The 22,769-nt window shown below is 37.3% G+C and overlaps 1 long non-coding RNA gene across 1 annotated transcript in view; it reads left to right on the forward strand.

The window, feature by feature from the left end:
* The first annotated feature begins 3,409 nt into the window (after positions 1–3,409).
* Positions 3,410–22,769, forward strand: part of LOC131382569 (uncharacterized) — a 52,468-nt gene continuing 33,108 nt past the window's right edge. Inside the window, exons 1-2 of the long non-coding RNA XR_009212138.1 lie at positions 3,410–3,529; positions 20,057–20,117. This is a non-coding gene — a long non-coding RNA (uncharacterized LOC131382569). The remainder of the gene's footprint in view (positions 3,530–20,056; positions 20,118–22,769) is intronic.

Raw genomic sequence — 22,769 nt, forward strand, 5'->3', positions numbered from 1 at the left:
GGGTTTCAGTGAAGAGACAGACCAAATGCTCTCGAAGTAGTGAGAAAAGTCTATAGGGTAAGAGACACTGCAAATGCCATTGGAAAATGGCTAACATTTTGAAAAACAGAGATAGGGAAGAGGTAAACAGGAAGTGGGAGATGATGCTTTCTAGCCACAGGAATATCACAGGCAAAGAGACAGAAGAGCCCTGAGTATAGTTAGGTAACATGGGCACTCCTGATAGTTCACAATCTGACCCTAATGTGACTTATCTTCCATCCATTACCCCCATTCCAGGCTCCAGCCACCTTAATTCCTTTCTCTAATCTAATGGTTCACAAAAGAGTCATCAACAGAACTATTGCTGGGCCACCGATTGCTGGGCCCCATCCCCAGATTTCAGATTTAGTAGTTTAAGTGATGCTGTGATCTGGGGCCACGTTTGAGAACTGCTGCAAAACTTCCCTTTCAACACCATCATGGCAAAGACCTGAATGCATTCTCCCCACTCCCACCGCAGACACCGTAGGAGATGAATTTCAGAGCTCACCCAGAGCCTTGGGCACTTTGCATCTGGAGGAACAACTGTCCCTGGAAATCACAGCCAACAGTCCATTGGCAAAGCGGCCACCACCATTTCAGTTGCAGAGCAAGGCAGTGCTTTCCCGTCATCCTGGCAAATGAAAGACTGACTTAGACCATCTGGTTCTGTAACACCCTCCTACACCACTGCTTAAAAGCAGCCGAACATATTTTCTCTTACATTTTGTCAATAAAATATTGCTCCCCCAGGCTGTCGGCTTGCCACATATGCAGCCCTCAAGCAAAGTGGGAGCAGTTAGTGGTGGCATCAAGAGGACAGCCATGGGCAGAGCCCCTCAGCCTTTTGCTGTTGACTCTCCACAACCCCCTCTTCTTGGAGGCAGACTCTTAAACTGATGCCTCAAAATATTTTTTAAAAGTGCAGCCAAATATATATGAAGACCTTTCCTGGCTGCTGTGCCTTTTCTGTCCTGTTAATTTTGCTTGGCTTTAAAAGAGTGAAGAATCAATGTCTAGCATTTCCAACGGCCAGGTAGAGTGTGTACACATTTATTAAGATTAATTAAAAAGTAACAAATTGTAAAGTAATAACATTAACAACCAGCAGAAAAAGTGTAGACATTTTGACAGTCTTTTTGAATTTCATTAAAAGATGGTAGTGACAAAAACCCCAGAGACTATTTCTACTTTACTAAAGAAATAGGTCACAGATTCAATTACAGTCACTGAAGCATGGACTCAATCTATCATGGCAAATTAAGTACATTTTAGCAACCTACTTTCCTTTAAAAATTTTATAGACACTTTCAGTGGAAGAAGAAAGACTATAGAAAAAAAAAAGAAATTGCAAAACCAAGTCCCACCCTACTCCCCCCCTAGGCTTTGAGTAAGCATTTGGCTTATTTGCTTTGGGTATAAGACAGAAAATCATTAAGAAATACTCAGCGTGCTCACAATTATTACTCTTCACTCTTTCACGGTTTAATGATGCAGATTTGGAATTGGGAGTGGGAAATGGCTCCAAATTAGAATCGGTAAGTCTTCAAAGTAGGGCTTTGTTCTCCACGCGGGGCCCCACCCCCCTGCTTTTAAAACAGGACTATTTGTACTCTATAGCTTTTATAATTTTTTTTTTTTTTTTTTGGCCTTTGAGTCTCAGCAGACTCATTGGGTTCATTTCTGGAAAGATAAACAAATAAATAAATAAGACTTGTGTGGCCTGTGGACATATGGTTTAGCAAAGTGCTGGTACTGGGAGAAGGAAACACCATTTTGCCCATAACAAAACTGGTTTCATGTTGACAATTGACGTTTAGGAAGGGCCTCTTGCCCAGCAGCGAGCAGGGACCATCTTCGAGACACGCAGCCACAGTAACCACCAAGTGTAAAGGACTGAGATCCTTATGTGTGCCCTTTGACAAGTAAGAATCTAGGGCTGGCTGGGGCCTTCAAAACCAGGACAGGAGTCTTAGGAATCTGTTGATTGGCCTGGCCAGGAAGCTTCAGGAGCCCAGGTGTAGGTCTTGCTCGTTAATGACAGGGCCAGTAAAGCCCCTAGTCAGGTCGGGGCTGGTAGTGCTTAATCTGCTGCAGCGCCACCTTTTCTCTTAAACTCTGGCCGGTCTTTTCCCAATGCCTCTGTGTAACGGGCACAAAGAAGTAAGCAATCACATGTGCTCCCCAGAGAAGCATTATAGTGCTTCATGCATCTCTAAATTATCTTGCTATTGCCCAATTAAATCAGAACCTCTCGTCGGCCAGGCTGAAGGCTAAATTTACAGATAGAATCTCAGTAGAACTAACTGGCAGAATTAAATTTTTAATTTTAATTGCAAAATTGCGGCTCCCTTAGAGATTAGGTTTCACGGCAGCTAGTACTCTTCAAAATATTGCAAATACAGAGGTATTCACAGCCTACTTGCTTGGTAGTATCTCTCTTCATAGATAGATAAATTATAGAGATAGATAGCTAGATAGATGATAGATTTAGAGATAAATAGAGAGAGAGAGAGAGAGATAAAAATAGAGATAGAGATAGAACTGAGTCAAGAGCTACAGGCCTTCTTACAGTACCAGCTCTTTGAAACTACAGAGTTGGTATGTCTACCTGTGTGCTGTTTAACTCCCATCTGTGACACTATTCCTGGAAAGGGACAACAATGAGTTTGGGGATGACTCATGAGGCCAGAAAGGCTAAAGACTGGCAGCAAACTGAGGCTGCAGGTTCTCCATATAAAGATGGTGAACTCACATTGGTACTCATGTGCAGTAGCTATACTTGTCCTGAATAGATGAGGGGACAAAAAAAGATGTGTATTTAGGTGGTTGCCTAGCCTCCCACTTAGTTTAAGATGGTGTGCTAGGTATATTTCCTCTATTTGTCCTTCAGCTAACTTGATACGGTAGCAAAGCCTATTGCATCTTCTGAGTTTAAACCTGCACTCACTGATGTCCCGGTGCAAAAAAAACAAATCAAAACAAAAAACTAAATATACCTGAATATATTTATAAATGTATAATATATTCAGTAATATTTAGCACATAATAATTTAATATGCTAAATATAATTTTATACTGTATTATGAATTACACTCAGTGCAGCGAGATGGTCATACTGTGAAAGGCCCCTGGGAACTGAGACCAAAGGGAGAGTTGTTCCCATCTCAAGTTCACTAGCCAAGTGTAGAAAATGCCTGCAGGATTTAAAGCAAGGTGCTGTCCTCAAGCATTCTGGTTTAGCTGTTCCAGAGTGGGCCAAGTTTTGGTAGTTGTTTTTTAAGCTTTGTCAGGTGATTCTAATGTATAGCACGGTCTAGTATCATTGATTTAAATTTTCTTTCTCTTTCTGTATTCGCTGAATTTGTGTAATTTAAAATCACTTTCAGTGTGACTCCCTTAAGCTGCTCTCTCCTGCCATTTGGGCAACAGCTAACTTCCGAGACCAGCCTTGTTTCTGGAGAAGCATTCTTCCCACATGGGAAAGGCAAGGATGGTGCTGGGCCTGGTGAGTCTCTGTTCTGGGCTTTTGACTGTGCCTGAACACACATTTGCTAAAACTGACAAACCAAGACAGGAAAGACAGGAGGTGGGCTGTCCAGAAGGACAAGTGCTTCACTTTGTCGCCTTCAAAATGATTTTAAACCCCTGAGATCAATGCTGATAAGATGGATATTTGAGATCAATGCTGGACAGTATGAAGCCAGAAACTGGTGGGAAAACCTCTGGAAATACATGAGATACAGCTCAAAACTCTGGATAAAATCCATCTTTCTCTTGTTTGAGTTTTTAAAAGGTAGAATCAGATAGTGCACTAGGCTTGGTGTCCTTGGGAGATGGCCTAGCATAATGGTTAGGATTACAGACACAGAAGCTAATTTGTCTGTGTTGAATACTCACTCTGCCACTCACTAAGTGACTTGGGGCAGGATACTTAATTCCCATGTGCCTCACCTTCCTCATCTGAATGATGGGGACACTAATCATACCTACCTCATAGGCTAATTCTGAGGATTAAATGATTTAATGCATGTAAATTGCTTAGTCTGGTGCTTGAGACAGATTGTGTGCTGAAGAAATACAGCCATTGTTCTATGTATTATCAGTGGCATTATGTAGGGTAACTAATTGCTGGATGACTCATTCTATGTCTTCAGTTACATTTTCTTTTCCTAGCTTACATAATAGAATAAAAGATATATTTTCAGAGGAAGGATTGATGTCCACCTCTGGTGGATCATCGGTGAGACAGTATAGGAAAGAGGGCTTGGAACTGGAAGCCTTGTACCTTTCGGCTAACTGTGGGTGACTTCGGGTCAAGTCCTTGGCATCGTTTGAATCCAAGTTTTATTAAGTTCAAACATAGGATTTCTTTATTTTCATTGCATCCTTTGCTGAGATTTTCACTAGGCCTTATGAAAAACTCTTCATGTTTATGTCACACTTTACAAATAACTTATAAATCATTGCATTCAAGCCTCATGCTAACAGTTGAAAAATATACTCTTATCCCCAATTTACAAATGAAGAAATGGAAGTCAAGACTTTTCCCAAGGCCACCAAACTGGGTAAGTGGCAAGTACTTAAGTCTCCCAAGTTCAGCAATGTTTCTAATAGACTGTAAGTGCATCATTTTAGATAAATGGCATATGGGAACATGCCTAGGAAATTATAGTGTGCAATATAAATGGTGTGTTTTGTCATTATTGGGGGACTTTCCCTTTGATATTATGTAAAGGGAAAGGTAGCACAGAAATAACAAGCCTTAGGTATTGTAGTCAGTCACTCGTCATTCATTAGCAGTGAAGTTGGTGCCCAGTGACTGAATCCCTATTCCCAGTGTTGACTTAGGACAGACATCATACTATTGATGCCTTTTATCATCTACCCTTCTTTCCTTTGCTGATTTTCACTTCAAGGTGATACACTGCTGACCTATTAAACAGTGATCTTTGTCCGCATGGAAATTAATTAGCTGATAATTGTCTGGAAGATAGAACAGTGACTAAGAGTTTGGAAAGTAGAAGGAAGTTCTCTAGGAAGTAGACTAACCAGAGGTTTTTGGTTGAGTTATTTCTTTCCATCTAAGTCTTATTCTGTCTTCCCCTACTCCTGCCCCCTGAGAAGCTCAAATATCTCTTGATGAACTTGGCATAATAACCACGCACAGCTGGACGGCAATATGGCTTGAGAAGGAGTGTACTCACAGCCTGTGATGTTAGATGAGCTTCAATTTGTTCAAACTACTTGCTGTGTCAGTCTGACTCCAGGCATAAGTGTGAAAAATGGGAAATTTAGTTACCTATATAGATAGTAATAGCAACAGTCATACCTTGAAATTTTGTAATATTTTTGAAGTTACTATGCACTCACGTTTCAGGCAATTGTTGCCACAATTTGGTGAAATAGGCAGGTTTATTTTTCTTATTATAGAGTAAACAAATCTCGGACCTGGGGAAATGTTTGACTGGTACTGTTTTACAGGGGAGACTCATGTCTTTACTAACTCTGCCTTTTTATGTGGATACTAATCTTTTGCCTACCCAGGACAACCACTACCAGGACAAACTATTCATTTATTTTGTAAAAATAGGCCCTCTTTTTGGTGGGGAGCCCTTACATTCCCAACTACAAATATTTGTTTACAGTTACAATGCATTTATCAGACCTTATACCCTGGACATGATGGATCAATAAAGGGTTGGACATCCAGCCCAGTGTAGGCCAATCTCTTCCTGGAATTTTTCAAATTGGAAATAGGAGATAGAAGTTTACAGCCATGGAAGCTTAGACAGCCATGTTTTTCACTATGTTGAGAAAGCTGGTTTGCGTGGAAAGAATGAAGCCAGCAAACAGAGAAGCAGAGTTGGGAAAAAGAGAGAATCTTGGTGGCATTGGAGTCCCTGGTCCCAGCTGTTCCTAAGACTGTGTCCATTGGGAAAATTATCCTTCAATAAGGGTTCGTAAGAGTTTTTTCTCTCAAATTCAGCTCTTTTATAAAGTGATGATAGGCATTGCATTTCAGAACCCTTAGCTCTTTAACAAAGTGTGGCAACATTTTTGACTTTTATTAGAGAGTTCTTAATAGTTTATTGTGCAAATGAGGCCAATTAGCCAATCTTGAAAACAGGCATATGGATCCATGTATACCATTTGGGTCATGCAAAAAGTTCAGAGTATACTATGTGGAGTGCATTAGGCGAAGATCTGAGAGAGTTGAGATTGATGAAGTGGGAAAATGGGAGGTTGGTGCAAGCGAGCTATATGTAACTGATATCCACCTATTTTGTTAAGGTCAGTGTAGAACCTGTTTTTTAGTAGGTATGTCTTTTTTTTCCTACAGCATCTTAAAAACTATACATAAAATTCTAAGCAGTATAATTCTTACATTTGTGAGCATTTACATTAACAAAGCCTTTTATGCACATTCTTGCCTTTATTTGTCACAAAACCCTGTGAGATAGGGAGGTCCTATCGCTCCAAATGCTTGTAATAATGAGGACAGAGGTGCTTGAAAAAATTAGTGGTTGAGGAGACAGAGTGCCCTTGGAGGTTTTATTGGATAGTACTTCTTGAAGATGTTTATATAAAGGACCTAGCAAGTTTTCAACCTAAGTGGATGTTTTTGTTCTTGGTATTTTTTCCCACCTCTTAACACTTGCCTGCTCTAAATGTCTAAATTCTCCAGGGTTACTGAGCAATCCTCTGCTTTTTAGGCATCAGGTGTTGCTCATGTAATATCTATAAATTTAGTTTTTAAGTTTTCTAAAGCTAATGCTTAAGGCCTTCTTCAGAACATTTTACAATGGTTTATTGCTTTTTAAAAATAATTGTGTATCAACCAGGATTGTCTTAGGACTCTCATAAATTTTTATATATTAAAAGAGACAATGTTTTCTAATTTGTTAAACTCCAAAAAATGTAGGTATATTTTATGATTTCCCCATTTTCTCCTTCTCCTGGCTTTCTTTTTGTATAATGTACAGCTGTCCCACTGTTAGCAAGGAGGGTTTGAGTGCAATTGGCTTCAGCGTAGGAATTCTGATTGGGTTAAGACAATAAGTCATGCCTATCTCCCCAGCTGAGATTGGTTCAGGGATGGACCTTTAACCCCGTTTGAGCCAATGAGAGGGTGAGTCACAGGTGAGAGAACTTCAGGAAGAGGCACTCTTTTCTCCAGAACAATGTGGTTCAGTGGGACCTATGAGACATGAACCTGCTTAGATTATTTTGTTACCATAAGGAAATAACCTGGATGAACTGAAAATATCAGGTGAAACTAGCTGTCCTCAAGGACTAGATCCACGATGACATATTTTGGAACTAGAACTTCTGGATTTTTCTGTTATGGGAGCCAATCCATTATTTTTGAGGTTTAAGCCACTTTGGCTGGGTTTCCTACCTTATACAATGTGTATTTAGCCCTCATAAAAGCATGTGCTAGTTCCCTTCTCTAATTTCTCTCTTTTCCCCACTCTTTTCCATGACCTGTCAGAACTGGAATCTGAAGGCCATGTTCATGGCTATCTCCAGGTTTTACCTGCTGTGCCTACTTAAGTAAATAAATATCCCATATTGACACTTGAATAAGTAAATATCCCATGTCGTATATTTGTGAAAGAGTGATGATGAATGTAATATTTAGCCTACAGGTTGTTGGGAAAATCAAATGAGACAATGATCAAAAAAGTACCACACCAATATTAATTATCTTTCTGAACAGTGCTAATTTAATCTAGAAATTGTTGTCAAGCCCATTTCCCCTAATTTCTTTCCAGAGAAAAATTTACAATGATCTAGTAATAGACCTATAACCAGGAAGAAGCAAGAAGGATTATGTGCAAATAGGTCATAGGTAGAATAATAAAACTCTAGTGTCATAATTATTTTATGTACGGTCTGATTTAATGCATTGTGGAATATTCCACTGAATGAAATCATCTTGCAGACTGTAAGCAGTAGACTAAGATATTAAGAACTAGAATTTGTACACTGTGATTGATTATATTACAATAATTTAGTTCAAAGTAGACATCATTATATCTCATCTAGAATTTCCTTCTAATGTGAGAAAATGTTTCTGCATGGTAAATTTGCTCCATTTTGCAGCAGCTGTTTCTGAGCCAGAGACCCTTGCAACTACGTGGGGCTGGAATGCTGGGAGTCCTGGAAGCTGGGCAGCACCCCTTTGACTCCAATATATAGTGGGCATGTGCCCTAGGCTTTCCCCTCCAGCCTAACTGTTGTCTACCCCAGGCCTACCATTTTCAGGAAATGCTATACAGTCGCATAAACAAGTTCAAAACCAGCCGCATTTTTCTGGTCTGACCAAATAGGGCTGTTTAACATGGAAAAGACATTTACTGGTGTTTTCCTTTGTAGTTAAATTCATTCCGATTGCCCCATCTTGTGGAAGAAAGAAAAATAGCCAGATTATTCTCCCCTTTGGGTATATACCCTAGAAGAAAAAAATCAACCCATTTATCTCTCTTTATCTTTGTCTATAAGCTCTTTTCTGTCACATGATACATCCCAAATACACGATTCTGAAGAAAGGCCTGTATTCCTCACATATTTGCAACCTGATCCCCTTTCTTTACTGATAGGAGACCAGTATGTGACGGGTGCATTCAGAAGTGCTAGACAGAAATTCACTGCTGCAGGGGAGAACTCAAGCTCTGCCACCAGAATGTAGGCCCAAGTCACAATCCATTTGTGCAGGTCAATCTCTCAACCTGCTGAGTTATTCTCAGAATCCTAGAACAACAGTGATCACTCTATTTCCAGGTATTTGAGATACTCCCCTCTTCTTAAGCCAGCCTACCTTGTATTCGCTCACTGGTACATGGATGTCTATTCAGAGGAAGAGTAGATGGACTCAATTCACGTATTTGTTCATTCACCAATTTACTTATTTATCCATTCATTCACTCTTTTAACATTTATTTTTTTACTTAACATTTATATATTGAGAATCCTCCATATGCTGTGTACCATGCTAGGTACCAGGGAAACATTAATGGGCAAAACAGCTACATAATCTACCTTTATGGAATTGGCACTTTTATTGGAGCTGGGTACACAGATATTAATTAAAGAATCAGACACATATATAATTGAAAATTGTGACAAGTCTATGGGGGGGGGGGGGCATTAAAGGGTACTTTGAGACCATAAAAGAAAGACCTGATGTATGGAGCCTGACCTTTCAGGATAAAGGGACATTTGAGCTGAGATCTGAAGAGTAGACACTAAAGGAGAGACAGGGGCATGTGGCAAGAGCATTACAAGCAGAGCCTGTGAGCTCGGAAGAATGCAGTGGCTGCAGCGGAGAAAAAGGAGAAAGAGTGTCTCCCAAGAAAGCTATAGAAGCAGTCAGGAACAAGATTATGTTGGGCTTTGAGGACATATTAGGAGTTTGGCCATCTGACCACATGGGTTGCAAATAGAAAGCACTGTTCTTTCATCAAACAAGGCCGATTTAGTCTGAACTTTCTTTGCTCTGGCTCACAGCAGTTGTGACAAAGGAGCCAAACCAGTGCTTTCTGGGTGTCCCTATCTCCTTCTAGGCCAGCAAAACATGATAGGTTCCACTATTTATGCTGTGCCCATCCATTGCAACCTTTGAATCCCAACTACATCTTTATAAGTTGCTGTGTAATTTCTCAAATTACAGTTTCTTTGTGGGAGACCTCTACGATTTACCTAGCACCTAAGGGTGTTTGTTTGTGGGTACAAATGACTGTTGATTCTGTCTCTAAGCAACAAAGAACAGCTTGCCTCTGCAAGCAGTCAGCCTGAAAGTTGCACAACACTGACATCTGCTGCTTGTATGCAGTTTGAGATAGTACCAGGTCAGAAAGAGTAAATGTAGTAAAACTAAATGTTTGAAAATGTTGGGCAAACATACACACACACACACACACACACAGACACAAACACACATACACACACAGGTGCGTGCACACAGCTCCTCTACAGGCTTTGCTCTTGTACTTCTGATTTTTCAATAATATACAAGAATAGAAGGCTAATTTCGACATGATGTTTTCTTACTGTCAATATTTGCCAATTGGACAAGGTGTTCACATGATGGAAGATGAAGTTTCTGCTTGGCTTTAGAGGAAAAACAATTGACAAAAACCTAGGTCAGTGTTTTCACTTAGCAAATATTAATACAAGGCATAGATATAAATGAAAAAAGGTATCAACTTTCATCATAAAAGCAGCTTAATAATAGTGATTTTGTGGATGATATATAATACTTGCACAGTAATTTACCATTTCTAAAGCATTTTAAGCTGTCTTTTCACATTTCCTCAGTCATTCAACCATTTATTCACTGTATAATGAGTGCCTACTTTATGTGAGTCATTAGTCTAGGCTGCAAGGATTCTCTTGGTCCTGGCAGGGTAATTAAGGAAGAGTACAGCATAACACTTAACCAAGTATGCATTGGATTCAGACTTTGCTGCTCTAAGTGTCCATGCCCTTGTGTGTTAAATGGCCAGTGATAATAACAATGCCTATTGCATCGAAATGTTGTGAAGATTAAGTGAAGATAATACATGTAGAACATTCACTACAATGCCTAGTACACCACAAGGTACTTATGGAACCATGACTTTAGGTATCCCAATTTCTAATGTAGGAAACAAAAGATTTTCAGCTTGACAATGTTTCATGATGACAAAGTAAAAAATGGGTATGCAGTTCATGAGCTTATGACTGGGATGTCATAAGGGTTAATGGAAAGGGGTAGGTTGAAAAGGCTAGAAAGGAGGGCTGGTCCTATTCTCAAGGAAATCTGGTGTCTAAGAAGTTTTGGCTTCATCGTGTAGGGAGATTTTAAGGGAATGCTGTTCTCAGAGAAGTGCTTTAGGAATATAGGTTATTGGGGTTAAATGACAGGAAGGAACAGAGACAGAAAGCAGAACCATCAGTTAGGAAGTTCTTATACAGGCCCTGGTCTGAATTAATTAGGCCTTGAGACAGACCAGAGATGATGGTGGGAGGCAGAGTAGTAGGTTGATGAGGATATTACAGAGAAAGAATCTAGATGAGATGTTGGCTGTTGAGTGTTTGTTGGCTGTTTCATGGGATGGCTACATTGTTGCCTTTGAGATCTCATTCCTTGGAAACACAGAAGAAAATAAATTTTTTTCCCCTTTTTCTGCTTTGCTGTTTATATTGTGTGGAGATCAAATTCTATCCCAGAAAATTCAGTGTGTCCCAGCAACTCGTTTATACAGTAAACAATCAGTCTGTGTTCCCTTGGCAGGAAACTGCCAGTGGCCATCAGAACAATCACACATTCTTCCATCTGAGAAAGGCAGCTAGGACAAACTTTGAAAATCTAATATGATTGGTCATATGTCTGGATCCTCTGGGTTTAGACTTCTGAAGTAAAAAATCTCTAAAAGGTGTTTCTAGAAAGTGAAGAGAATTAGATCTTTAAATGTAGTGAAAGTGAAGAGAAAGCAAAGTAAGAAATGGAAACTATTAACCAGCACATGTAATAAATATATGCAAAACTGTCTAATCTATAGCAAAGACATGTTCTTTTTTATTATGGAAACATTTGTCAATATTTATTATATTACCATAAAGAAAAGATTAAGAAATCCTATAGCATACAAACCTTAGAGCAACTCAAACCCAAGGTTACAAATCATTTACAAAAGTATGTAGCCTCATCGTGGATATTTTGGTTATTAAACAAGAAAGATATAAAAAATTGAAATAAATTAAATATTTAACTTATGAAACTAAAGATAACACCAAAACAGTCCAAGTAAAATTATTAGATAACTAATGATAATAGCAGCTGAATATAATAAATTAGAAAACAAAATGCAATTAATAACCAAAAACCTCCTCAGAGCATTAAAATTACCCCCTCTTCCTTGAAAGTCTTTAAAAGAAGAGATGAGAAGAAAAAGAATTACAACTTTTAAAATAAAACAGAAGCTGGAAATATAAATGTTAAGAGATTAGATAAGCTAGAAGAAATATTTTGTGCAACATTATGCCAATACAGTTAAAAATATAGATCAAAATACTAACTTCCTAAGGAGATAAATTGTTAAAGTTGGCTCAACAAAGATAAATCAAGGAAGCATCCATACTATTTCAATAACCAGAAAATATATGTAAGTATTTGTCAAAGATCTACTATTTAAAAAGATACCAGGATTATGAATAACTGTATGTAACTTTGATAACCTAGAGAAAATGAACCAACTTTGCGAATGATGTAACCAAAACTCACACAAGGACAAATAGATTATCTAAATAGGCCCATATCTATAACCAAATTGAATCAATAATTAATAACCTTCCAAAACAGATAGCACCAGACCTGCATATTTTCACTAGTGAATTCAAACAGTTAAGGAAGAAATGCTACTACGTTTTTACAGTTTCTTCCAGAAAATAGAAGGAATATTTCCTAACTCATTCTATGACACCAGCATTAACGTAATACCAAAACTAGACAAAAACATTATGAAAAGAGGAAACTAAAGACCAATATCTCTCATAAACATCAATGCAAAAATCTTCAACAAGATATTAGCCAATCATATTTAACAATATAAAGAATTATACACATAGCCAAGTGGGATTTATTCTAGGTATAAAAGTCTAGCTCAACATTCAAAAGTCAATGAACATAATCTATCACATCAATAGGCTAAAGAAGAAAAATTATATAATCAGTTATATCAAATAAGTAGTAGCAGAAAAAAAATCATTTAACAAAATCCAACACTCATTCATCATGAAAACTCACAGTAAACTAGGAATAAAGGGGAACTTCCTCAACTTCATAAAGAGTTCTACAAAAAAAAAAAAAAAATGGCTAACATCATAATGGTGAGAAAATAGATGGTATCCTTCTAAGATCAGGAACAAGGTAATAATGTCTGCTTTCACCACTCTTACTCAGCATCATATTGGAACCCCTAGCTAATGCAATAAGACAAGAAAAGGAGATAAAATATATAAAGGTTTGGAGAAAGAAATAAAGCCTTCTTTGTTCACAGATGACATGATTGTCTATGTAGAAAATTTCAAAGAATAAATAAATAAGTAAACAAATAAATAAATAACTCCTGGAGCTATTAAGCAATTATAGAAATGTTGCAGGATACAAGGCTACTATACAAAAGTCAACTGATTTCCTATATACCAGCAAGGAGCAGTTGGGATTTGAATTAAAAACACAATACCATTTACATTAGCTCTATAAAAGAAAATGAAACACTTAGGTATAAATCTAATAAAATATATACAAGATCTATATGAAGAAAATGACAAAACTTTGATGAAAAAAATTAATGAATATTTAAATAAATGAACATATATTGCATGTACATGAATAGGAAGACTTGACATCATCAAGATGTCAGTCCTTCCCAAATTAATCAATATATTCAATACAGTACTAACCAAAGTACCAGCAAGTCATTTTATGGTTGTCAACAAGCAGATCATACAAAAAGACCCAGAATAGCCAAAAAAATATTGAAGAAGAACAAAATTTGAGGTCTGACACTACCCAACTTCAAGGTATACTATAAAGCTAGAGTAGTCAAGACACTGTGGTATTGGTGAAAACAGAGACAAATACGCTGGTATAACAAAATGGAGTACCCAGAAATAGATCTACACAAAGGCAGTCAACTGATCTTTGACAAAAGAGCAAAGGCAATTCAATGAAAAAATAACAGTCTTTTCAACAAATGATGTTGGAACAACTGAACGTCACATGCAAAAAATGAATCTAGATACAGATCCTACAGTTTTTGCAGAAATTAGTTTCAAATAAATTATAGACCTAAATGTGAACTACAGTACTATAAAACTCCTAGAAGACAACAAAAAATCTAGGTGACCTTGGGTTTGGCATTGATTTCTTAGTGATCCATAAAACAACATTGTGATCCATCAATTGTGATCCATCAGAAAAATTAGTAAGTTGGACTTACTTCATTAAAATTAAAAATTGCTCTACAAACACACTGTCAAGTGAATGAAAAGACAAACTATAGAATGGGAGGAAATAGTTGCAAAAAACCTATCTAATAAAGGACTGGTATCCAAAATATAAAGAACTCTTAAGATGCAACAATAAGAAAACAGCCAAATTTAAAAATGAGAAAAAGACCTGAACAGATATCTCACCAAAAAAGATATGCAGGTAGCAAATGAGCATACAAACAGATGCTTACCATTATAGTTTACTATGGACCTGCAAATTAAAACAATAGTGAGATACCACTACTCATCTATAAATTAGAATGGCTAGAATCTAAAACAGTGACAAATGATAAGGAGGATGTGGAGCAACAAAAGCTCTCATTCATTCCTGGTGGGAATGTAAAATGCTGCAGCCACTTTAGAAAACAGTTTGGCAGTTGTTTCAAAACCCAACATGTTCTTACAGTACAATCAGCAACTGCTGTTTTTGATATTTAGCCAAATGAATAGATAATTGCTGTCCACACAAAAACCTGTACATTAGTGTCTATATAGCTTTATTTGTAACTGTCAAAACACAGAAATGATCAATATGTCCTTCAATGAAAGAATGAATAAACAAATGAAGGCAAGCCCATACAATGCAATATTACTTTGCAATAAAACGAAATAAGCTACCAAGCTACAAAAAAATGTGCAGGAACATTAATGCATATTGTTAAGTGAAATAAGCCAATCTGAAAAAGCTATGTACTGTATGATTACAACTATGTGAAAACCTGGAAAAGGCACAACTATGAGGACAGTCAAAAGATCAGCATTTGCCAGGGCCTTGTGCAGAGGGAGGGGAGGGGAGAATGAAAAGGTGGAGCCCTGAATTTTTAGGGCAATGAAACTATTCTGTATGATACTATAATGGTGGGTACATATCATTAATACATTTGACAAAACCAGTAGAATGTACAGCACCAAGAATGAATCCTAATATGAACTACAAACTTTAGTTAATGATAATATATCAATATTGGCTCATGAGTTGAAACAAATATACCACAGTAATGCAAGATGTTAATAATAGGGAAAATTGCATAGTGGAGTGAAGTGGGGAGTGAAGGGGCCTATGGGAACTCAATGTACTTTCTCCTCAATTTTTCCCTAAACCTAAAATTGCCCTAAAATGAAGTCTAATAATTTTAATATGTATAAATTATATGTTGTAAAAAATATATATATATATATAATTAATGAATAAAAATTTAAAAATGATACCATGGCTGAATGGTTTTATAGGGCACTCTTTTTGAATGTTTAAGGGCAGCTAACACCTAAATTATCCAGATAATGCAAGAATATTTTCAAGAAGCCAAATCTTCCAAATTCCTTTGAAAAAAATATCAAAACCAAATAGAAGTTACATCCTAAAAGAAAGCCATAACCTAACCTTACTTAAAAATGAAAATGCAAACATCTAATACAACTTTAGCAAAGAAAATACAGCCATGTATTAAAAGAAAAAATATATATGTTTAACATTTTATTCTAAAATTTTTAGAAAGGGCCAATATTTAGAAATTTATTAAGGGGAATTCCACGTCAAATATTTTCAGAAAATATACTCTTGGCAATTCGCCATGCACATTAACATACCAACAATTTTGCAGTCCTATAGTAAAGCAACTTGGTTTTGGTTTAAACCAGTTTCCCCAAACATACTTGACAAGGGAACACACTGTTACTTTTAGGTATTATCTACTAACATCCCATAAAATACACGGCTCAATGCAGACATTCTTCTCTCCTTCAAGTTACATAAGGGGCTGTAGCAGCCTGACTCATGGTCCCAAGATGCCCGTGTCCTAATCCCTGCAACCTGTGAATATGTTATCTTACATGGCAAAGGGGAATTAAGGTTGTTAATCAGCTGACTTCAGATAAGGCAATTGTCCTGAATTAACTAGAAGGGCTCAATGTCATCACAAGGGCTTAAAAGTGGAAAAGGGAGGCAGAAGAGAGAATCAGAGAATGGGATATGGAAATAGAAACAGGTCGGAATGATGTGAGAATAACTTGACCTGCCCTTGCTGGCAATGCAGATGGAAGAAGGGGCCATGAACCAAGGAACGTGAGCAGACTCTAGAAGATGAAAAGGACAAGAAAGGGATTTCTTGAGAGCCCTTTAGAGCCCCTTCTAAAGACTCCAGGAAGAAATGCATCCCTGCTGACACCTTGATTTCAGCCTGTTGAGATCTATGTTGGACTTCAGAAGTGTAAGATAATAGATTGGTGTTGCTTTAGCCACTGAGGTTGGAGTATTTGTTACAGCAGAAACAGGAAACTAACACACAGACTCTCTGCTTTAATACTTCCTTTAAAAACCCCTTGCTTATTTTTGGTCTTCTACAATTACCTGTGAAATAAACATACTGGAGGGAAAGTGAGTTGAATTAGTACCAAGTCAACATTTTATAATATTTTTACAGTATAATTGTCATGTTCATTATTGTGGCTGTGGTGTAGTAGGAAGAAAACAATATTTGCAGTTTTAATGTTTGTGTAATCTTGAGAACACATTTTTTTTCAGGTTCTGTTTACTCTTTTATGCTATCTCATGGAGTTATTGTGAGAACTCAGAGTCACTATTCTACAGTACTCGAAAGCAGGGCTTTAGGGTGACCTGCAGGGTTTGAAACCTGGCTGTGGTCCTTGCTGGCTGTGTCATTTTGGGGAATTTCTCTCCTGCTTACCCTGCCTATCTTTCCCCACTCCATTTCTTATTTCCTTTCCTTTTTCATGCAAATTTTGCCAGGGAATACACTCACATGTGTTAAAACCCAGTAATTTATTAAAAAATTTCAAACAGTGACACGTCTTTGTCTTAACTCTGTCATATATCTGCCTAGTTCCCCCTGCCACCCCCTCCCTGTGACATGCACCAATAGGTACCCACTGTTCTTAGTTTCTTACGTATATTCCAGACTTATGAAATTGAAGACAAAACATAGAAATTCATATTTTACACAAAAGGTGGCATTTTATATACATCATATTGCACTTTTCTTTTTTTGCTTAAAAATTTATCCTGAAGACCATTCTCTATGTACACAAAGAAGGCTCCTTTATTGTTTTTATTTTTTCCAGTTGTGAGATATATCTATTGGATATGTTATAATTTATTTAACCTATTTATGAACACAATATTGTTTCCAGTCTCTTCTGTTACAGTGTGGAGGTTAATGGCCTTATACATAAGTAATTTTACATATTTGCAAGTATCAGTAGGAAAATATCCCAGAAGTGGGATTGTTGAATTAAAGAGTTTATACAGCTGTAATTGGCAGATTTGAGTAAGTTTCTCACCTTCTCTTAGCTGCAGTTTCCTCATTTATAATTTAGAGATAATGATAAACATACTTCATGAAGTGCTGTTGAGGATCTAATGATGTATCATGTAAAGCACTTAGCATTAAACAAATTTTAACTTCTATTAATATCACTATTAGATTACATCATGTTATAAATTGCAAAGTGCTAAGCATAGCACTTTAAAGATAGAATATTAATGTTATCAAATTCTGTAAGTGCTAACTTGGGGATAGCACATGCAATAATATTTTAATAACTCACCTAATAAGCAGGTAGGAGTTCTTTGCAGTTAGCATATTTGTATGTTAGTTTTGCAACTAATTTGTTTAAAATGTTCTTTTCCTTTAAAATATGTTAAACACTTTCCCAATTATCCAAATTATGACAAATTCAGTAACAGTTAACTGCTCCAATAGCAAGTTACCCTTCTCTATTAAAATAACTTAAGCTGCATTTTAGCTAAAACATCCCAAGTTGAAAGTTGTCCAAAGGTGTTATAAGAAAGAATGTAACCCAATATGTTATTGGATGATTTTTATAAACATTAGAGGGGTTGGAAGACATGTACCCTATTCTAAAAAAAATAAATAGACCAACTGGAAAAAAATCTCAACTCAAATAATTTAACTCTCTTATTATTAAGATTTCCATGAAATAATTGAAAAGTTGTTAGAATTCATATGAGCTGTACACCTTATACATTTCAACATATTTATTATGTAGGAGATGTCTATTATATATTCATTATTTTATATGTGCTCAAAGATTAATATTTGCCCTTTGGTATCCATATGCAGGATAATTTCATGGGCCACAAGTTAGATAAAATCATACAAACAAAATAATAAATGTCTAGCTGTAATTAGCACCTTACAAAACTTTCAATTTAGAGATTTAATTTGAATGTCATAAAAAGAAACTATGGCATTTTGAAATATACTAGGTTAGGATTTAAGAGGCCTCTTTGATTTCAGCTCTGATTCCAAAGAAAGGAAATAAACAGTATTGGTAGGATATGAAGGCATCTTTTGGAGCTCAAGGGCAAGAATTACAGTTGGTTTTCACGAGGGTCTGTAAACAGTTTAGTTCATAGCTCCATTCTGCAGATTTGATGGGTCCTGCTCTCTGCTTCCTTGACCAGCTTTTTTTCGATCTAATGGGTTTTAACTGGACTGTACTTTGATATAATTGCTACTCCAAAAGGGTAGCTTCCTAGATACCTTGAGCTTCTAAAATTTCCAGGAAAAAAACTTTTAAAAATTCAGGACAAAACAGAATTGTATAGTGAAAAGAATATTGGACCAGAGAGTAGTCAGTAATCCAGGATTCCAGCCTATCTCAACCATGATCTTGCTATGTGAGTAGGAAAAAACCAGTAAGTACTCTAAGTCTTCTTTGTTCTGCTCATTTGCAGGAGCATTTATTCCCCAAATCTATCTCAAATATGCCTGCGCTCTCTTTTCCAAGTACTGGAACCTTAGATTTGTCTATTGCAATTGCAGCTCATTTCCTCCCTCTAGCCTGAGCTCACTGCTGGAACATATAGTCAATACAGGGGAGAATAAAAATTCAAGCATGTATGCATTTTTTAATCCAAATAATAAGCTTTATGGTGATACCTTGGATAGAAATGTGTAATATAGCAGAAGGAAGACGGTAGGTGGTGAGCTGGAACATTCACTTTTACACATATTGAAGTCAAATTTCTTATGTAAAACCTAGTTGACTTGTCTAAGACTCAGCAAGGAGGTCTTGGCTACAGCTATAGATTTGGAAATCAGCGGAATGTAGGTGGTGGTAAATCCACAGGAGAGAATGAAATACGCAGGGAGAGTATATACTGAGAGGAGAAAATTCAAGCAAATGATTTCATAAGTGTGATATACATCCCATCCCCTTCCCCCCCATAGTGCCCCCCCCCCAAAAAAAAAGCCTCAATCAAACAAACAAAAACAGAGCCTGGCACAGTTGTTTCCATGCAGTTGGTTTATTTTGGGAAGTGTTCTCACAGAACAAGAGTGGGGCATTGTTGGAGTGGAAGGAAAGGAGGAAAAGCTAAGTAAAGGTGATTATCAAGCTGTTCACTATTGTGAAGAACTGGAGTGGATCCCTTAGAGATTCACAGAGGATCCATGAGGAATGCACCTCAGAGGGGAGGTTTATCTTCCCACCAGCTTCTGTCCCTCACTGGATAAGAGTGGCCTTGTGGGGTGTCAACTCCCTCATACTTTCAGGTTTTCTAAAGTCAGAATGACTCTGAAAGTTTCCTGCAGGCATCCTATACAATGATGGCAGAGAGCCCTGGACTTCTCTTTTGTTTGTCCATTCATTCATTTCATTGTTTTTCGTTGAATATACACTTATTTTAAATGTGTGCCAGGCACTAGGAAGTGGTTAAAAGTTAGAGCTCTTTCTTTGATATCCAATAAGGATGGGTCAACACAGGCATGGAGAAATCAAGAGGAGGTGGAAGAAGCAGAGAGCTTCACATCTGGTGGCCATTAACCCAACTTTTATAGCCACACAAACCCTAAATCTCCTTTCCATTTTACCATCCACTCTTAATTACTTTCAGTTATTCCTGTTGAGGTCGGGGGAGGGGGTTGGAAGGGTGAATTTTAAAAGGCGTTTGGCTATTACCATCTGTTTTCTTGGAGTGATTAACGAGTCTCTTCCATCTTTGTTATAGTCTGCCTCTGTGTTCCCTGGACACCTCCATTCCAGTGCAAGATTCTCATGGTTGAATTCACGTAAGTAAAATAAATATTTGGTGCAACTTAACTGGAGTAATTATTTATTGGCCTTTTGCTATGTCTCAGGCTATTGTTACTCTTGTTGTAAGTGCCTTAGTTGGAACATTTCATTTACTTTTTTCAATAAACCCATGAAGAAGGTCAATTTGCTGAACCTGCCTGCAGCCTCTGTAAGGACATACAAGATAAACCTCACGCTCAACCCTTCACCATGAAAGATTCGGTGAAGGTCCAGGTTATCTGTCCCAGTAATTGAACTAGGATAATTAAAGGCAATTGTCATAGAAGGAGAGCCTGGGCAGCAGAGCCTCTAGATTCAGGTCAGTGGCTGGTGGCCAGATCAGGCCATTTTTAAGAAGTAGCTGGTGGGTGAGAGATAGAGACCAAGAAGCAGAAATGGGAGAGGCCACCCTGAAAGATGGAGGGAGATTCTTCTATTACTGAGAATTATCTATTACTGAGAATTTTCATGTCTATAAAACCTGCCCCTATGGCTTTTGTGCTCCAAATGGTTCTGTTACATACATTCCATCTTTCATTTGAGCTAGCTTGAGAGACTTTCTGTTCTTTCCAGCCTTGATTAGAACCCAAGCCTGTATTACTGGAACTCCAGCAGCGTTCATAAATGTTTAATCTATATTGTCAGGAGAGAGATAGCTTTGTCTAATGGGAATGGCTAATAGTTAGAGATCAGGTGATGTGTTTTAGTTACAGTACTACAATTTACTTACCTTGTGTCCTTGGGCAAAAACACCCTTTTGGATCTCTGTTTCCTGATCTATAAAGTGGGGATAATATTGCTTACCATATCTCTTTTACACAAGGAAGATATATAAAAATAATACAAATTGAAGTGACTTAAAAGTTTACAAAGCAATGTATAAATGCAAATCATCATTATTATATTTGGCCAAAATAAAAATATATTCATCATACAGCCTTTTACACTAATAACATTTCTAAGAGCTGATCTAGCACTTGAGTTTCAGCAAAAGTTCTCAGAAGTGCTCTGACTGGCATGGGACCAAGAGGCCATATGCAGGTTTGTAAATTTTTGCAACCTTATGCCTTGTCTCTCCAGCTAGATGTTAAGGTCACACTATAATACGTATGTGTATTTGTTTCTTTCTCAGAATCAAGCACAATGTAGATGCTTATAAATATGTGTTGATAGACTATTTGGATAAAAAGAAAGATGGGTAGGTGTTGTTGTAGGAAACTTTACTATCTGTGGAAATTCAAGGTAAATTTAATTTCTCTGGTTATTATTCTTATTCTAAGGAAACAATAGAAAAAATAGTCTGAGTAGGCATACCTGCCATATGCATGCATATGTATTTCATACATGCTTTTTCACTGGAGCAATGCAAATAAAATCAGTGTTACTAATCCTTCCAGCTGGGTGAGAGTTTATTTTAAAGTCTGATATGTTCACTGGTCTGAATATTTTTAGGATATCCCACACAAGCCTGCTCAGCAGAAAAAATTTTCAAGGGCCTTCTTGGACAGAAGGTGTTCACTTTATTAAGATTTCAATATTTGGAAAGTTATAAATTTAGTGTTATATGAGTCAAACAAACAGAAATCTTAATACAAAAGTGCTCCAAATCTTCATCTGTCCCTTAATGAAAATGAGTAAATTGTGCAGGCATGAGCTTTCTGTTGCTAGAGATGTTTGAGCTGTGGCTGAATAATCATCTAGCAGAGCTAGTTAATGCTTAGGGGAGGAGCAGAAGATGGTCTTGTTTCCTATTGAAGGTCATGACCCACTTACATTCTGGAATCAGATTGCATTTACTAGAGATTGCATTTATACCTGTTGGAAATAATGCTGAGCCTGGAAGGAGTCTATTATCTAGAACACAGTCAGCAAACTATGGCTGTGGGTCCCATCTGGCCTCTCGCCTGATTTTGCAAATGAAGTTTTATTAGAATGCATCCATGCCCATTCATTTAGTTATTGTCTAGGCTTGCTTTTGCCCTACAGCAACAGAGTTGATTAGTTATGACAGAGACTATTTGATCTGCAAAGCCTAAAATATTTACTATCTGACCCTTTATAGAAAAAGTTTGCCAATTTTTATAAGAAGTAGATGGCAAAGTTTACTGCATACTTCTCAGAAAGTGCATCTTTACTTACTGGGGTTATAAGGTGTATTTGAACTTCTGTATATATTTATTTTTATTACATTTATTTTTAGTTTTAGCCAACTCTATGCACTAATTTCTTCATCTCTAGGGTAGTGATATTACGACACTTGATCTTAGCCAAAAAGCACAGAAGCAGTGATAGAGTGGTGATATTATTAATACTCACTTCACTGAGTGGTTGTGAAGATTAAAAGTGAATATTTTGCATAGCGTGAACCTGACCACTACACTGTACTGTGCTGGAACAACATAGAGGGACATGGGGGTGGATGAGGGTCAGGGATGTCAAGGAAGTTTTGTTGTGGAGGGTGTGACTAGAATTGTATTTTTGAAGAGACGGTGAGGACTCAGCTGGTAGTGGAGATACTGTTATTGCAGTTACAGGGAGGCTGGCTAAGCTGACCTCTAATCTTCCCAGCAAGGAAGTACTCACCCCCTTACCTAACACTTCTGCCGTGTTTTAAAAGGCCAGAGAGATTTTTCCCTGCTAATTAGTCA

This window comes from Hylobates moloch, unplaced genomic scaffold, assembly GCF_009828535.3.
Source record: "Hylobates moloch isolate HMO894 unplaced genomic scaffold, HMol_V3 SCAFFOLD_62, whole genome shotgun sequence".
NCBI classification, from domain to species: domain Eukaryota; kingdom Metazoa; phylum Chordata; class Mammalia; order Primates; family Hylobatidae; genus Hylobates; species Hylobates moloch.